The sequence below is a fragment of the Macrosteles quadrilineatus genome, unplaced genomic scaffold (genome assembly GCF_028750875.1).
Source record: "Macrosteles quadrilineatus isolate MER2022 unplaced genomic scaffold, UCM_ALF_1.0 Scaffold_5__1_contigs__length_97177068, whole genome shotgun sequence".
In the NCBI taxonomy this organism is placed as follows: domain Eukaryota; kingdom Metazoa; phylum Arthropoda; class Insecta; order Hemiptera; family Cicadellidae; genus Macrosteles; species Macrosteles quadrilineatus.
Window position 1 is genome coordinate 3,637,523 of NW_026542598.1, and position 16,270 is coordinate 3,653,792.

The 16,270-nt window shown below is 30.1% G+C and overlaps 1 protein-coding gene across 5 annotated transcripts in view; it reads left to right on the plus strand.

Annotated features, from left to right (window-relative positions):
- Positions 1-16,270, plus strand: part of LOC128996031 (uncharacterized) — a 107,999-nt gene that overhangs the window by 57,927 nt on the left and 33,802 nt on the right. For 4 of the 5 annotated variants that reach the window (XM_054421151.1, XM_054421156.1, XM_054421155.1 and 1 more), the window contains one exon: positions 12,958-12,995. The gene's annotated coding sequence lies outside the window, so the exon portion shown is untranslated. Of the gene's footprint in view, positions 1-4,755; positions 4,796-12,957; positions 12,996-16,270 lie in introns of all 5 variants that reach the window. The other variant, XM_054421153.1, reaches the window with a different exon arrangement.

The window sequence follows — 16,270 nt, forward strand, 5'->3', positions numbered from 1 at the left end:
GGCCCTTATCCTGAGTGTTATGAGGTTTATTTTATTTATTGATTCTTGTGTCAACAGTAATATAATCCCCCTTCCACAGCAAATATATAGTCTGAGCGAACTTCCATTTGCCTGATTATAATTTCACTATGTTATAAAATTATCCTATTTTCCATATTTATTTCTATTTTCGTAATTTTTTCTATCCTGAAGTTTGGATCTATTGTGATAGCTTTTCGTTTATAGTGCAAACCATTAAACACATTATTTTATTATACCTTAAAATCGATCATTGGTTTTGTAACGTAGGTAGCCTAAATAGGTATGCACAGTATGAGTTAACAAAAACGTACTATTATCAAGTTAAGTAATACAGTTACATTTTGTTTCTAAATTAAATGGTAGGAGTGAAATTTGGCATTTTCAAAGAACCAACATTGTCTCTTTTGCATACTGATCCTGTTGCAAGGCACGGGTATAGTTGCTAGCAAAAATACGAATAGTAGATCTGGTTTGCAGTAGCTGTTCAAATAACAAGCGACCGGCGCTACTGTGACCAACGGGATTGATTTATTTAGTATCTTATATAATTTAGAGTTAATCATGCACTACCACAAAGTCTTCTTTCTACATCAATTACAATTCCATAATACCCCCCACCGCAGCAAGCCTGCAGCCAAAGCAAATTTACATTTGTGGGACTTTATTTTCAATTAAATCTGACTTTATTTTCAATTAAATCTAATTCAATAACATTGGGTTTAACGAGTACCTAGGTTTGCTGCCTACAGGGAGGCTAACAAAGTGTGATTTTTAGGAAAACATTTTTAACTTAGTATGATATAAATAAATTTGCCAAGTTTGATAAAAATCTATACATAAACAAGCAATATTACAACAGTTTACTTATCCTACTAATGTTATATGTAAGAAAGTTTGGATGTATGGATGGATGTATAGATGGATGGATGCATGGATTGACGTTTGTGACAAGTAAACGTGAAAAATACTAAACCGACAAGGTTGAAATTTGGTAGGATGATAGCTGGCATTGCATAATATAGACATTCTTAACTCAGAAATTCTTTCAGGCTCCACCCCAGGCTTTGGAGTTTCTCATGTTAACCTTATGAGTAGGCTATTCATATTTAAAGAAATTAAAGAATTTTGTCAGCCGTTTCAACTGCAAAAGTTGGATCTTTGATATTAAATAGCATTAAAAAGTTATAAGGCTTGCCAAAAGGGTGCAGCACTATTTTGTTTTTTGCATTTATGACCACAGCTAATTTGAACCAACCAGTAACAAAAAGTTGTGGTACACACTCCCATAACTGCAATAAACATTTACACTTATATGCCAACCCCGTACGAAGGACGGGTATTCTGCTAGTAATGTATAAAATATTACTTATTATATTTTCTAGATGATTCAAATGTTGTTTGTAAAATTCCATTGGAACGTGAAATAAAATGAGTTCTTGAAGACGTGACAAAACAGGTAATCCTCTTACAATTGTAATCTGCTTTACAAGGTATTTTGTTCCAAAATCACTTTCAAAAGTGTGATGTAATTTTTTTTTAATTTAACAACTCTATACTTTACATCTACTTTGTTGAGTGGAAATATTCAAGATTGTGTATTTGTACACAGTGTAAGACTTCAAAGCAATGTTGCAAACAATTTTGACAAGCGATGATTATTCAAAGTCAAAACACGAGCAGTGCTTCGTGGTAAACCAGCAGCAGAAACCATCCAACTGTTAATATGGATTACTACTTCAATAGACTCGCTTATAACTATGGCTCACGAGTTTTGGTTTGGTCAAACAAAGTTCACGATAAGTCAAGTTGTTGTTGATTAGCTTAATAATACGAAATACGTCTACCAAATGGCGGAACGCTTTTCAGGGCTTTTTTTTTAATAATAATGAAGAAAACATAAATAGGATACGAATTTGACATTTTGATGTGAGCTACGATCCCTACTTATAATCACCATAAAATAACTAAGTAAGACCTAAAAATAACCTCTCCATTGCCGTACCTACTTTAGTGTGTTGAAATAGTAAGTTAACCACATGAGTAATATCGGAAAATATTAGGAGTAAAATTATTTAGAAGTCGATTTGCTAAATATAAAAATACAACAAATTCTTGTAATACTATCATCAGCGTGCATACTTTAAATGAAATAGGCCTACATCAAGTAGTGTTCAGAGATATATTCTATACATTTTGATTTACGGTAAAACTACCGATTAATACATTTTATACAGCAATATAAAAAATTTCTGAAAATGGCACAAATCAACGCTCATAACATGAATGCATGAACATAAACAGCACGCTTATCGAGTTTTGAGTATCTAAAATATGAGCCTCAACATAATTCCTAAAATTGGATCGCCAGAAACAAAATTAGAAATACTCGATGTCCTTGAAGGATTCAATAAAAATACAGAGAAAAATAAACTACCAATAACTAAAATGTAACTAAAATGAAACTACAAAAAAAACTACAAAGGTAATTACAAATTGAATATGCGTATTTGAAAGTCATGTACTGATTAATGTATAATTAAACAATCAATTCGTGGTGTCATTATAATTTATTTGTGTTCATATGCATTTTAAAGAGCTCATATTTCAACTGTGTCGCAATTAATTTTATTGCCCCTGCAATGAACATTCTTTTATACAGGGTGAGTTTTAAATGAGTCCCCCCCCCTACTTTTTTCTACATTTCTTAAGATATCAACTCCGGACCACGTCAGATCATTGTAGAGTAGTATGTACTTCATTTTGACTGAGTATAAATTTTTGGCCGCCATCTTGGATCCGCCATATTGGATACAAAGTTTTTTTCAAATGTAAAGGTGGGGTTGTGACCCATCGTTTTAAACTAGATTTTAATGCTGAATATGATGCTGCAATTTGTTTTTAAAAATCTTGATCCATTCTAAAGTTATGCGAACTCTTTATAACATTATGTTTAGCCCATTTCTACATTGGGCATTTAGAAACTAAACACATAATCGCAAAATAGTGCTAGATAAAGATAAGTATACACCACATAATATACATAAATCTTTATCTAGCACTATTTTGCGATTATGTTCTTAGTTTTTAAATTCACAATGTTAAAATGGGCTAAAAATAATGTTAAAAAAGTTCTCATAACTTTAGAATGGATCAAGATTTTTAAAAACGAATTGCAGCATCGTATTTAGCATAAAAATCTAGTTTAAAACAAAGGGCAAAGGGTCACAACCCTACCTTTACTTTTGAAAAAAAACTTTGTATCCAAGATGGCGGCCAAAAATTTATACCCAGTCAAAATGAAGTACATACTACTCTACAATGATCTGACGTGGTCCGGAGTTGATATCTTAAGAAATGTAGAAATAAGTAGGGGGGAACTCATTTAAAACTCACCCTGTATATTCATCCTGAGGGAAATCGAACAGAAATGTTTTCTTTAATTTAACTAATATTTTCTCCCTTTAACTTGAGAATGATTTATGTATATTAAATTAACTGCAGCATTACCTTAAACAATAGCTATACAATTTTCTCGTTAATATTATTAAATAATAAACTTATCTTAAACTTATTTGTATCCTGTGTTGTGTTTGTGCACTGTTTACCTAAAGAATGATTCCATTCTACTTTTCAACTGAATTTAATAACCGGACCAAATATCCGGATTTAGTCGCGGACTAGCGCTAATACCGAGCTCCCAAACCGCCCCTAATTATTCTTCTTTAGTTAAGTCATGTATTTATTTCATGATAACTCTTGTAATAAAATATTGGTTTTATTTCCAATTCATTTTAAAATTATTTATTTTCATTTAAAACATCGAAATTAAAACATATGCTAGATACATATATATATATATATATATATAACAAAAAAGCTGTTTTATCCAGTCTCGCATCAATGTTTCTCTTCCAAGAATGTGAAGAAGAAAGTAGGCTAAAGAGTCCCAAGGGGGTAGAGCCGCAACTGTTGAACTCCTTAACAATTGAAAACTCTAGCGTGCCAGTTTTTTCAATTGGTAACGAAGCTTGAGACAATTTTTTTCTTTTGTTTAAAGGAATGCCTATGATACAATTTTATTTTTAACGGTTTGAATTAGTCATCTACAAAATATTTTATAAAGCTTGAGTAGAGTTAAATTTGAAGGGTAATAATTCGAGTGGATATAAATTAGGAGAAAGTAAAGTACTGAATTTTATCAAGATATTGAATTAAGCCTACTTTATTCTTAGTGAAATTTTACTATCGATGAATGCATCATTTGCATTTTTAGTGAATGCACTGAAAAAATAAACATTATCCACTACGGGAAATTATGTTGAAAATATTATGACTTTTGGCGTAAGCTGTTGGATCTCCAATGAGCGAGTAACATTCGTGATAATCGTAAACAGAAATCTAAACAGACCAAAATATCTCTGCTCCATTTAGTGACACGAGAATATCTTGTTTTCCAACTCCTGTTTTATTGGTGGCATGGCTATAAACTTGAAGAGAATTGTGAACGCCGTATTGCTCGTAGAGTAGTGTACACAGAAGGTTTAAATACGAGTAGTTTTACTTGTCTTAATGTTTTGAAAACTATGTTTTTTTTAATATTTAAATATCTGTTTATACTTTTTTTAAGCAATATTACGATTTAATAAACAGCACACGATCACTACTAGGTTATGAAATTTCAGTTTTGATTACAAAAATAAATTATCATTCTCATTAAAATACCATTTCTTGCAGAGATCATCGAAGTAAAAGGATTTACTAAAATGCAGCATTGGTAAGTAGGATAACTGAAAAAATATGAAGTATTTTAAATAACCACGTTTACACATTAAATATTTCTTTAAACGCTTTTACAATACCTGCAATTTCTTTTAGGTTTACATTTAGATCTATGATTTGTATTGTTACTTATAAGTAGGCACCTCAAGTAATGTGAATATATTAGGGGACAATTGTTGTTACACACTTTAAGGTACAGTGTCAAGAGAGGTATTTATGTTTGGGATTAACAAAGATGAAGCTTTCAAAATACGTTTTCATAATTGTATTGATCCAAATAAAAGCTCAATAATATTATCTACACAGCAAAGGAGAAAACAAATTCAATTTTAAATATCAACCACACATTTGATCCGTAGTCATTACAAAAATAGAATTGGGAAAAATAATTGCAAGTAAATAGGTAGTATTTTTTAAGTTGGTACGCAGGAAAAATTAACCAATGAACCTATCTTCCAACTTATAAAATAATAATAAAAACATAATATGTAAATCAGCTTATTAGAGCTACAGCAAGCGATAGCCTCCCTTTATCAATTTACTTGTCTATGTTAAACGCAATTTTACTAAGCCATAGACTAGTATAAACTAGTCAATGAATAAATGAGCCAGGATATTGATAGAGAAAATAAAATATGTCACAAGAAATAAGAAAAATATTTCAGGTTGTTAAAGGCATAAACTAAGAAATAATATGTTATTTGACAAGTAAAAGTTATTACTCTGAGGTAAAAGTTAAAATGCAATCATTAATAACTGTAACTGAAGTTTTAAATATTTCGACTGTGGCTTCCAAGAAAGCGAACCATTGCTCGTGAATCACAAAGGAACAATGTTATCTTTATGAAGAGACACAATTAGTTAAGCAATTTTTTCCCCAGACGACACAGAAATTGTATTTTACCCGAAATTGTCCAGTATTATATAAATTCATGGAACTAATTGGATGGAACTGCCATCCAATGCTTACGACGAAATAGTTTTGGCTATCTTCAATTGACGATTTGTTTATATGCCAAAATGTCACTTTAAACGTTTCATTTTGTTAGAAAAATAAACTGTATGCCATGTATTCATTGTGACTTGGAAATGTGGTCTTACTCCAAAATCTTAACAGGAAAATGAGAGAATACCTGGTACTATCCTTAGCTTAACTGATACTTCTTTCAAATAATATAGCTGGTTTCCTACTAAATATTTTCGTATTTTTGTACATTCCGATTTTTAACTATTTATAATACAAAGATGAGGTAGGTACCAAAAATCACTGTTTAAAATGTAACAATCTTAAATTAAAACTATGGTTTTTATTTTATATAACATAAAATTTTCAATGTAACAAACATTTGGTAAATAAAAAAAAACGATGATAAACATTATTTTGACACTGAGTTATTTAGTTTATAATTACCAAAAATACCTTAAAAGTCAGATTAGTTTGTTAAAATAGAAAATCCGATAGTTCGATTTATTTTACATAAAATGGATTGAAAAACTCATTGGCAGAATAATGTTAGAACAGGTTTGGTTTCTAGCTGGTCAATGTTATTTTCCTTGAAATATGAAATAACATTTCGTCTTGGAGATTGAGTTGGCGTAACAGACAATACTTTTTATGATGTAATCTTCCTTATGATGTAGGCTATTTTGTTCAGTGTTTATTTCATTGTAATATGCTTATAATAACCGTTTTACGTCTTAGATTTAAATAATTTGGTAAACAAATGATGCAAATAAAATATATTTGTACATTGTACATACTTAACTATATTCTATGTAATTTGTAATTTGTTTTTAAAACGCTGTGAAATAAAAAAAATATGGGTGGATGAATTATTTTAACGTAAGTTAAATTATAGCAATCGTATATCGATTATGGTTAAGCTAATTTAATCAATAGCAATGTAAGAAGAAACAATATACATTTTAACTTGTTTGTGTTCATTTAACGCTTTTATTTGTTTGAGGATGATCATCCTCAGTCATAATTATATGAGTATTATATGGACATATTTCATGAAATGTGTCATCCAGTTTTATATTAATGTTCTTCTGCTTCAATAAATACGGCGAAAAAAGAAGACTAAGAACCCCCAATTGGATAGAGTGTCAACTGGTTCTTCTCAACAATTCATTAACGATTCCAAAGGCTTAATTACTTACACCTCATAAAAAAAGTATTTCTATAAATATTACATTTATATTATAAATTCCAGATAAAAGTATTACAACAATTAGGTGATTTTCTTTGCATTAATCGTTGCCAGAAGTGTAAAACAAAAGTGCAATGTATTTCTATTAACTGTAAGTGTAGGTGTTTAGAGCAAACTTACAAACGCGTTTGACAAGCAATAGTTAGTCAAAGTCAAAACATGTGCAGAGTTAATTGATAAAGCTGGGTTGGAAACCATCCAAGTGTAAATATCGATTACATAGTAAGTAGACTCATTATTAACGGATTGCGAGACCGGTTTACTAAAATACACAATGAGGGAAGCTATAATTGGTAAGCTAATTAATACAAATCATGAGATGAATGAATTTATAGTTTGTTCCAAAAAAACATCGGCTACTAACTGTGATTATAAAATAAAATACAGTATATAAGACAGGGAAAAACCATTATAAAAACTAAAAATACATACGAGTTTTAATAAAGCCAAAATATATAACAATAAAACAAAGGAACGAGCAGACATAGGCAGTGCTACCTGTGCGTCTGCTAAGTTGTTGTCAAATAGAAAAAAAGAAAAATTATTGAATTTTTGGAATGGTAATTAAAAAAGACAATAAGTCGTTATTATTGTTAGTTATATAAGTAAATGTATTTCCATGAACACAGTGCTGGTGGTTTGTATTGAAAATAAATATCATTGCATATAGGGAATTGATAGCAAATTGGTAGTTTGGGAAACAAAAATAAGTGTAAGAATGATGGTTTTACCCTCACCAAGAGCTTGAAAAACAAAGAATATCTCTGGAAAATTTCAGTCCATCGTTGAAAATAGCTATCTCTGCTGATTTGTAAAACAATTACCTGAATTTTTTCCATCCGAATCCAACAAGACAGGTTTGGAAACTAATATCGCTAGTATTAAGGTGCAATGACCCGAAGTATTTCATGTTGGTCTAGAACAGTCAGGCACCATCAGATATAGAGCCAGGTAGAACCCATAAACAAGGTTGTAAAACATAGAAGCACTCTACAATGTTTCTTCTGAGTCAAAACCGACCTTTATCTTTTAGTAAAGGACGCCGATATTTCAAAGGCTTAGCGATGTTTCTTATTAGAATTTCTATCTACGAATAAAATTGTAAAGTAGTGTTTCATTGAGTATATCTTATTTATAATTTCAAATACACTATATTGGAAATAATCCATCCAAAATACACTTTTGTTTTTAATCAATTGAAATGACATGTTACATCCTTGCAAATTTTCAGCAGTAGCTGTGTGTTAATAATGAGGTTAATTGAAAAAATAAGATTGAAATCATGGGACCCACCGTAAATTATGAGGTTGGGGTTACATTTAGGAACGCACATTTTATGCTTTTCCATGTTTGTAGGCATACTATTATATCTTGGTGGGAGTGTCAATTTTGTTACAAGGTTTTTAACATTAAAAACCATTAAAAACCTATTATAATCGTCGTATAAGGATGGAAATCAGCTAGAATAGTAGTTAATGTTAAAAAACCCCACTTTACCATGTGAGCAACGGATACTTGAATTTATGGGTTTAAGTTTTCACTGAAAAAACTAATTTAAAAATAGCTTCCAGTTCAGTTACTTAAAAGCTAATACAGTTCTATCCTACATAACTTTTTCAACATTGAGCAACTACAAGTTCAAAGTATAATTAGTTAGGAAAATAGTTGTTTACTGTACTCAATAAATAGATATTTCAACACTGTATAACGTTAAGTGTGTAGGTGTACAAGTACATTATAGAGCTAGGGATAGGTGTGCATTTAGATTCTAAACCAAAATTGTAACTGTGTTTTACGAACAAAACAAAACTGCGTAAAATTATAACTTATAGTATTTCGTATTTTCAATGGTTCAAATGAAAATAATCTTCCCTGCGGGAAGGATCTCATGTATAGTATAGCTTGAATATGTCCAAACATCAAAATCTGTTGACTAAGGCTCTCTGTTTGTAAATCGCAATCTGGAAAGTTGATAGAACTTGAGAATAAAGTGATGTTTGTAAGATGTTTGATGTGGGATTACTTTAACTCGTAAATATTTGCCACTGAGATTTGGAGTTTTGAGAATTTGCAGTTTATACACTTCAGCTTAAAAAGGTGATGAAATTTAACTAGTGAAACATGAAAAAGAAATTACCATATTTTTTTGTATTGAATATGTCCTACACGTTTAAAAGGGGGAAATCAGTTGTTTCCATACGTCAATATAATTTATTAATTTATAATCTAATTTGGTAACGTTCATTTATCGATGATTAAATAATTTCGTTGATGTTAGTGATACTAATTGTACGACAATATTAAGGTTGCCGAAATAGCTAGGTAAATAGACTATTGCTCCATACAAAGGCAAATGGAGTATTACAACAGATAAATAATCTGATGGATTAACAGAGGATCCAAATTTTAGCTGTGGTAACAACGTGCAAGACGCCTAAGTACATAACCTCGTTCTTAAATTTTTTTAATGCACCTGTTCAACAATGTATTATTTCATAAATAAAAAGTAATTTAACTAAACTTAAAGTTTAATTGCAACAATGTTTTCGATGAACATCGATGTTAAAAATAATGTTAAAAATTGTTAACACGTAATGCATTAATAACCATTCACACATCCAGCTCTTACACACTAAACATTTTCACACATGTAACTTTTGTAGAACGTTTAGCCGGCAATAGAACCTAACGAACAATTACCTTGGTTTATGATGAGTGGTTCGATTATGAGGCATTAAAGAACTTTAAGTAATATAAATCAGAAGTTTAAGGTGATATAACCTATTTATTTTCAATGACTTTTAATCGAACGAATTTATAATATAAAAAAGGTATTGAATGCAATTGAAACGACTAAAATATCGTTAGCATAATCTTATTTAACGTATATTGAAAGTTGTGAAGCCTCGGTCCATTCCAGACTGGCAGATTTATCGGCAAGCCTGGCTGCAATATTGGGTGTGGAAGGTGAGAATAAAGGGTCAGTTTGTGTGTTATTGGCTTCCTACAGGTTCAACGAACACTGTTACACCCACCACATGAATCTTTTACAGGGAAGTAAAAGTAATGTTTTAACGGATTTCAGAGGGATAACAACTTATGCAGGCGTTTGTTAGCCTATGAGAATAAACTGCCACCGCAAGAAATCTTTTGAAAATAAGTATATTAGTTCGAGTTTTACAAAACTTGTTATTAGAAAATAAATAAAATAAAATTAATTTTCTTTGAGTTGGCTAAGGGCTTTATCAAGCTTGTGAACACTTAATTTAGTGTTCAAATGACTTTGTATTCTGCCTTTGCTTCGTCCGAAGATGAAAGGTGAAATATAGTTCTTCATGTTGCGTATGAATGTGTCAAGGTACATTTTATGACACACTTTATTCACTAAAACACGTTACTCTAGAAGTAAAAGGACGTGTAAAAATATTTCAATATAGATGCAAATTAGAGTAAAAGCATATAAAAAACTTCAGATCATAAATATGCATGAAGGTTGTTATCATAACAAAGCAATGCAAATTTTTCATAAAACAATCATTGTTCTTAAGGTAAAAAGATATATTTAAAATACTGGATATCAACATTTTACGAGGCAATTTGTTTATAATTTTGATAAAAAATATCTCTATACATATTTCTCGTAAAAAGATATATTTAAAATACTGGATATCAATATTTTACGAGGCAATTTGTTTATAATTTTGATAAAAAATATCTCTATACATATTTATCGTAAAAAGATATATTTAAATTACTGTATATCAATATTTTACGAGCCAATTTGTTTATAATTTTGATAAAAAATATCTCTATACATATTTCTCGTTACCACTAAAGATATAGATTTCCAAATGTAAAAACACAAATTTGGACTCCTTTAATAATCATTATTAATAATTTCCTTTTACAATAAACATTTTATTTCTGAAATTTAATTTAGATTTTTCAAACAGAATTAGCATTTTGGATATAAGAAAAAATGCAATTTACTTATAGCAAAAAAACTATGGTGGCCAATGCTATTTTTAATACGACTACATGTCACTATTTTCTAACAGAGAAAATCCCAGGAACTGAATAAAGTCTTTAACAGGATTGTGAAGATAATTATGGCAGTATTTGAATCGAGTTGCTTACTCGCAAATGGAGCGTTTTGCTATCAAATGGGATTCTTTTGGGATGATGTTGTTAGGAAACGATGGAAAATGATTATGCTGCTTATAATATGTAATATTTGCACATTAATCGAATAAATAGTTACAAAACTGTTTTATATTTTAATTTAATTTTAAAACCTGAAGAAATTAACTGCCTTACACATTTTAAAATCAGAAAAATAAAAATAACTTTAGTTATTGAGGATAATGATATTCTGGAACAAACCTATTATGTTACTCTTTTATGATTCGTCTCAAGCTTTTGTGTTACTAAAAGGAAATATCCCAATGATTGTGTATTTTATATCAAATGCAGCATACCTATTTGATATTGTATTTAATGTGATATATTAACATTTAATTGATTTTATTAGTTAGAATGTCTTAAAGGTCCTGACGATAAAACAGCAACGACGTTGCTCTAGTTGAAAACAACTGTTAAATATTTTAGGTTTCAATAAGTTTACAGTACACTACAGTAATATAATATGTCCATTTGAGAATAATATTTGATAATTTTCGATTCATTGGAGGGATGTCTTATAGATGTTTTCTTGATAAATTTAAATCGTTTAAACAAAATAAAACGGTTGTAGCATTCAAGTAAACACTGTGTTATTAGAAACGGCAGGTTTATTGACGTTTATTGGATTCGTCGTCTGTCAATAGTCATCACTGCTAAAGTAAACAGATTATCCTCTCATGAAGGTTGCCTAGAAACCATATTACACAGGATCTTAAATCTCTGCATTACATTATATTATTACCTAATGAGTAAATTATTTAAATACCTTGATATAAAACTGTTATGGGACAATTAATTAATTGCTTCTAAATTAGTAAATAGAAATGACATTGATTAGTACATTGCTTAAGAATCTAATACATTTTTGCTAGAAAAATACAGAGATCAAAAATACTGATACCAAATAAGAAACCTGTTTAATGTACTATATATGTATTTAAAGCTAAAATCCTCAAGTTTTGTTAGAAATCCATTTTGAATTGGTGGCCCGGCATAAATCCAAGCGAAAGTTGACCTCTTCCTAGGTTTTTTGATCAGTACTCCCAGGTTATCGGTGGATTGGCAGGGAAGGGTCCATCCAATGGCCTCCTAGGAGGTCAGATATGACTCCTCTGGACGTTTTCCTTTTAGGGACAGTAAAGAATGATGTTTACTTGGTGATCTGAGTCATCTCCGACAGAGAATAGTTGCAGGTGTACTGACCAAACCATAGGAAGAGGTCAAATTTCGCTTAGATTTATTCCTGGCCACTATTGGTGCTCATATCGAGTTATACAAAATTTCTAATAAGACTTGAGAATTTTAGCTTTAAATACATATATAAAACATTAAACATAGTCACTTATTTGGTATCAGTATTTGCCTTTAAAATGTTTCAATTCTTTTAACACCCTATAATTTGAAATCAAAAATGTTTTAAGAAGAGAATTGTTCAGTGTAAAATTTTGAATGATCTCTGAAAGTTATTTTAACCTATTTAAGCTTTTATAACCTTGAGTGAGCTTACATTTCAAGTACATCACAAAAACATTATAAAGTTTACTCATCCTGAGAGACTACATACTATGTTTACTATACTTTTCATAAATAATATTGACCACTGTATTTCTCATCCTTTTGCTTAAGAATATAGTCTGTATAAAATAGTTGTGTTCGGATAAATAAAACTATTACTTTATTGTTATACTTATTTAATTACTTTTGAATCCTCAACATATAGACTATATAATTGTTTATCTTAACAATACAACATGTGTTGCAGAGTCCATCCAAGAAATGACATACTAAAATGCAGCATTGGTGAGTAAATGTGTTTTTATTACTAAATATTTGAAGTTTGTAATTGATTATTTTAAGTTTTGGTTTTTGGTCACGATACTTTAATATGAAAACTCAATGATTTTTCAAGCATTTACAATTCTTTAAATAGCTTTAAGGTTACTTTAAGCAGGTGGGATAGTGTAGTAATAGCGAGGTGGACACCTCCAGTCAACACAACTTTAGTCAATTGTTACCACTAACTTTGTGACACGGTGTCAAGGGTTGTTATGGTTCAGTTGAAGAAAACTGAGACTTTCCAGAACACATTCTTATCATGGCGCAACTCTAAAACTTATCAACTTTATATTTACTAAGACTCATTTTAATCCGGCTATTTTCAAATATATGTCAAGCGTACATTAGTTAATTAACTGACAGATAGCTGCATGCAACTGATCCCGTTATAGGTTGATGAATAGATAATATGTATGGCACTATAAAAAGTTTGGTCGTCTGCAATTTCATACAGTTGAATTGGTGTTACACATGTTTCGGCTAATTATCAAACACCTTTTATTGGAACGTATTAATTATCTGCAGCTGTTTGATAACACACCACAATCTGGCATATTTTGTCATATTTGTACACCAACGTTCTAGGCTCTATGAAGAGTGGTTATATCCTATCAGTTTCTGTAGTAAAATTTAAATTTACTGAAAAAGGTATTGGACTAAGTCACCTATTTGTTATTTTTCGAGAATAAATTTTAAGCTCATAGTGATGTAATGTTTTCCCAATTTTCTGGAATTCTTGCTTGTCTCCATTTGATTTCTCTACATTGAGAAATCACATTCTCTCTAAAAGCAATGAAAATGTAGATAAGTTACTATCATTTTTTGGATACGTTTATATCACACTACTATACTATGGCTATGATAAATAGCTTGAACTGGTCCAGATTTGCCCTAAAAGTATTACATCTAAACCTAAGCCCAGAAAACGTACTACTATGTATATTTTCTGTGACCTAAGCTCACCCTGGAAACAAAAACATTAAACAGAATAAACTTTATGAACCTAACTCTAAAAATGTTATACAATGGCTATATTAAATATTTTTCATGCCAACAAAATCCAGCAACATCGTATAATCATCACTCCCTAAAGATAAAATAATATTATGGTTTTCAATGTCTAAATGTACCTCCTAATACCAACAACTTTGAAAAAGGGTGAAATATTATAAAAAAAAGTTGTGGTAAAACTAAAACGCTATTCAGTTTTACAAATCCTAAAGCTCGAAATTTACAAAGATAGAATATTATCTTAACAAAGAACATTCAGTGATGAAGTTAATGCTAACTTTAATGCAGCACCGCTTTGTTTGGTGGACATTTCAGACATTTTTATGTTTCGTTTGTACGATTTGGAAAAATTATAAATGTTTCGTTTATGTGTTTTCAGCTTAAGACCACGATTACGTAATTTCCTAAATAAATCATTAAGTCATCCTAGAGAGTAATTACAACAAAAGCTTGGCTCTTTTTTTAATATTACATATAATAACTACGATAACCATTGGTGATCTGTATTTTAAATATTATTACCTTCAAATATTATATAGGGGTTTAAGTAAGTGATATTGCTCAGTATGCATACAATTTGAAGTCTTTAAAATTTTATCCGTTACCATTTTGTAGATGGAATTACGGCTTTTTTATGCAAATATGGAATATTCATTAAGTATTTCATTAAAATAATAAATCAAATTATTTACTATAATGTGTTATAGTGTAACTTTGGATAAAAAGGTTAGTAGGCAAGTGGAGTCAATAGCAGATAAATGTCACACATCCTAATTTATAAATAATTAACTGTTCTTCCTCTTTCCTAGGTTTCAAGTTATCTTGTAACGACGCGATATTGTAATCGTATATACTGTAAAAGTACAGTTTGTTTTAAAATGCATGGACAGTGTATTATACAAACATTATCCGCCTCACTAAACTGTAGCATTAAAAAAATCCTTCAATATTAATATAGTGTACCAGGTAAGGAAATTTTCTCTTGTGACAGCATATTGAGCAAGTATGCATTACAATCTATTCGAATTGCACAAATGCATCTTACCAACCCTATCTGATGACAAAGTTACCCTTGAGTCTATAGATCTCCTTAGAGACTGAGATATTGGATCCGGGTCTTTAATCTATACATATTGAAATACTCTACTTGTCGCACGAATACTTCACTCAATAAAGGATCAGGGTAAGGATGTGTGAAGATTATACAGCCCAAAAAATACTATAAGCATAAAAATAACTGCCAATATTATATGGACAACGTTTGTCTTGAAGGAATATTGAGCCTAGATGAACTAGTTCAGTTACTTTCAAAATCATTGTAATTTATTGGCTTTTTCTTTACTCATGTTAAAAATGATATTGAAAAAAATTACATAAAACAACATTGTATCTTGATATTATTTAATAATTGAACAGTGGTTCAATTTGACGAACAAAATATTATTAAGAAAATCCAAACCTAGTTTCATTTATGTTAAATTTAAATACACAAATTTATTATGTGCTGTTTAACTATTTTTTTTTAAGATTGCTAGAAATATATTCAATCTGTAGAAAGCATAACTAAATCGAAAGATTGCGTAAGTGCAAACGATAGGAGGCTAGACGCTATAACACGGATATTGAAGATGCTATCACAGTGTTTGGAAAAGAGATTATCTTCTTTCATTTTCCATAAATTTATTTCTTTCATTCTTATAATATTATTAGACTTTCATCTGTTTGGGTTAGTTAAAGATGCAATTTACAACAATTATTTATTGGATATATATTTTAAACACATGGAATTATTCTATTTTAGATTTTGAAAGCTCATTGTCGATAAATGGATATACAAAGAAGAGGTTAATGTATCGTTCTAAAAGTGGCACACTTGAATAGTCTTAGTCCTCTACACACACCCACACACATAAGTTGATATCCTATTGTACTCAGCTTAATCACGATTCCCGAAAACAAAACGAGTCTGCAATACCTTCCCTTTAGAAACAAAATTCTCTCAATCTTGAAAAGAATATTTGGGAAGAAATTAGGCTTTGGATAAGTCGCATAATACGCATGCAAATGGATATAAACTCCCATAACACACATGCAAATGGATATAAACTCCCATAACACACATGCAAATTGATATAAACTTTCATAACATGCATGCAAATAGATATAAACTCCCATAACACGCATACAAATGGATATAAACTCCCATAACATGCATGCAAATGGATATA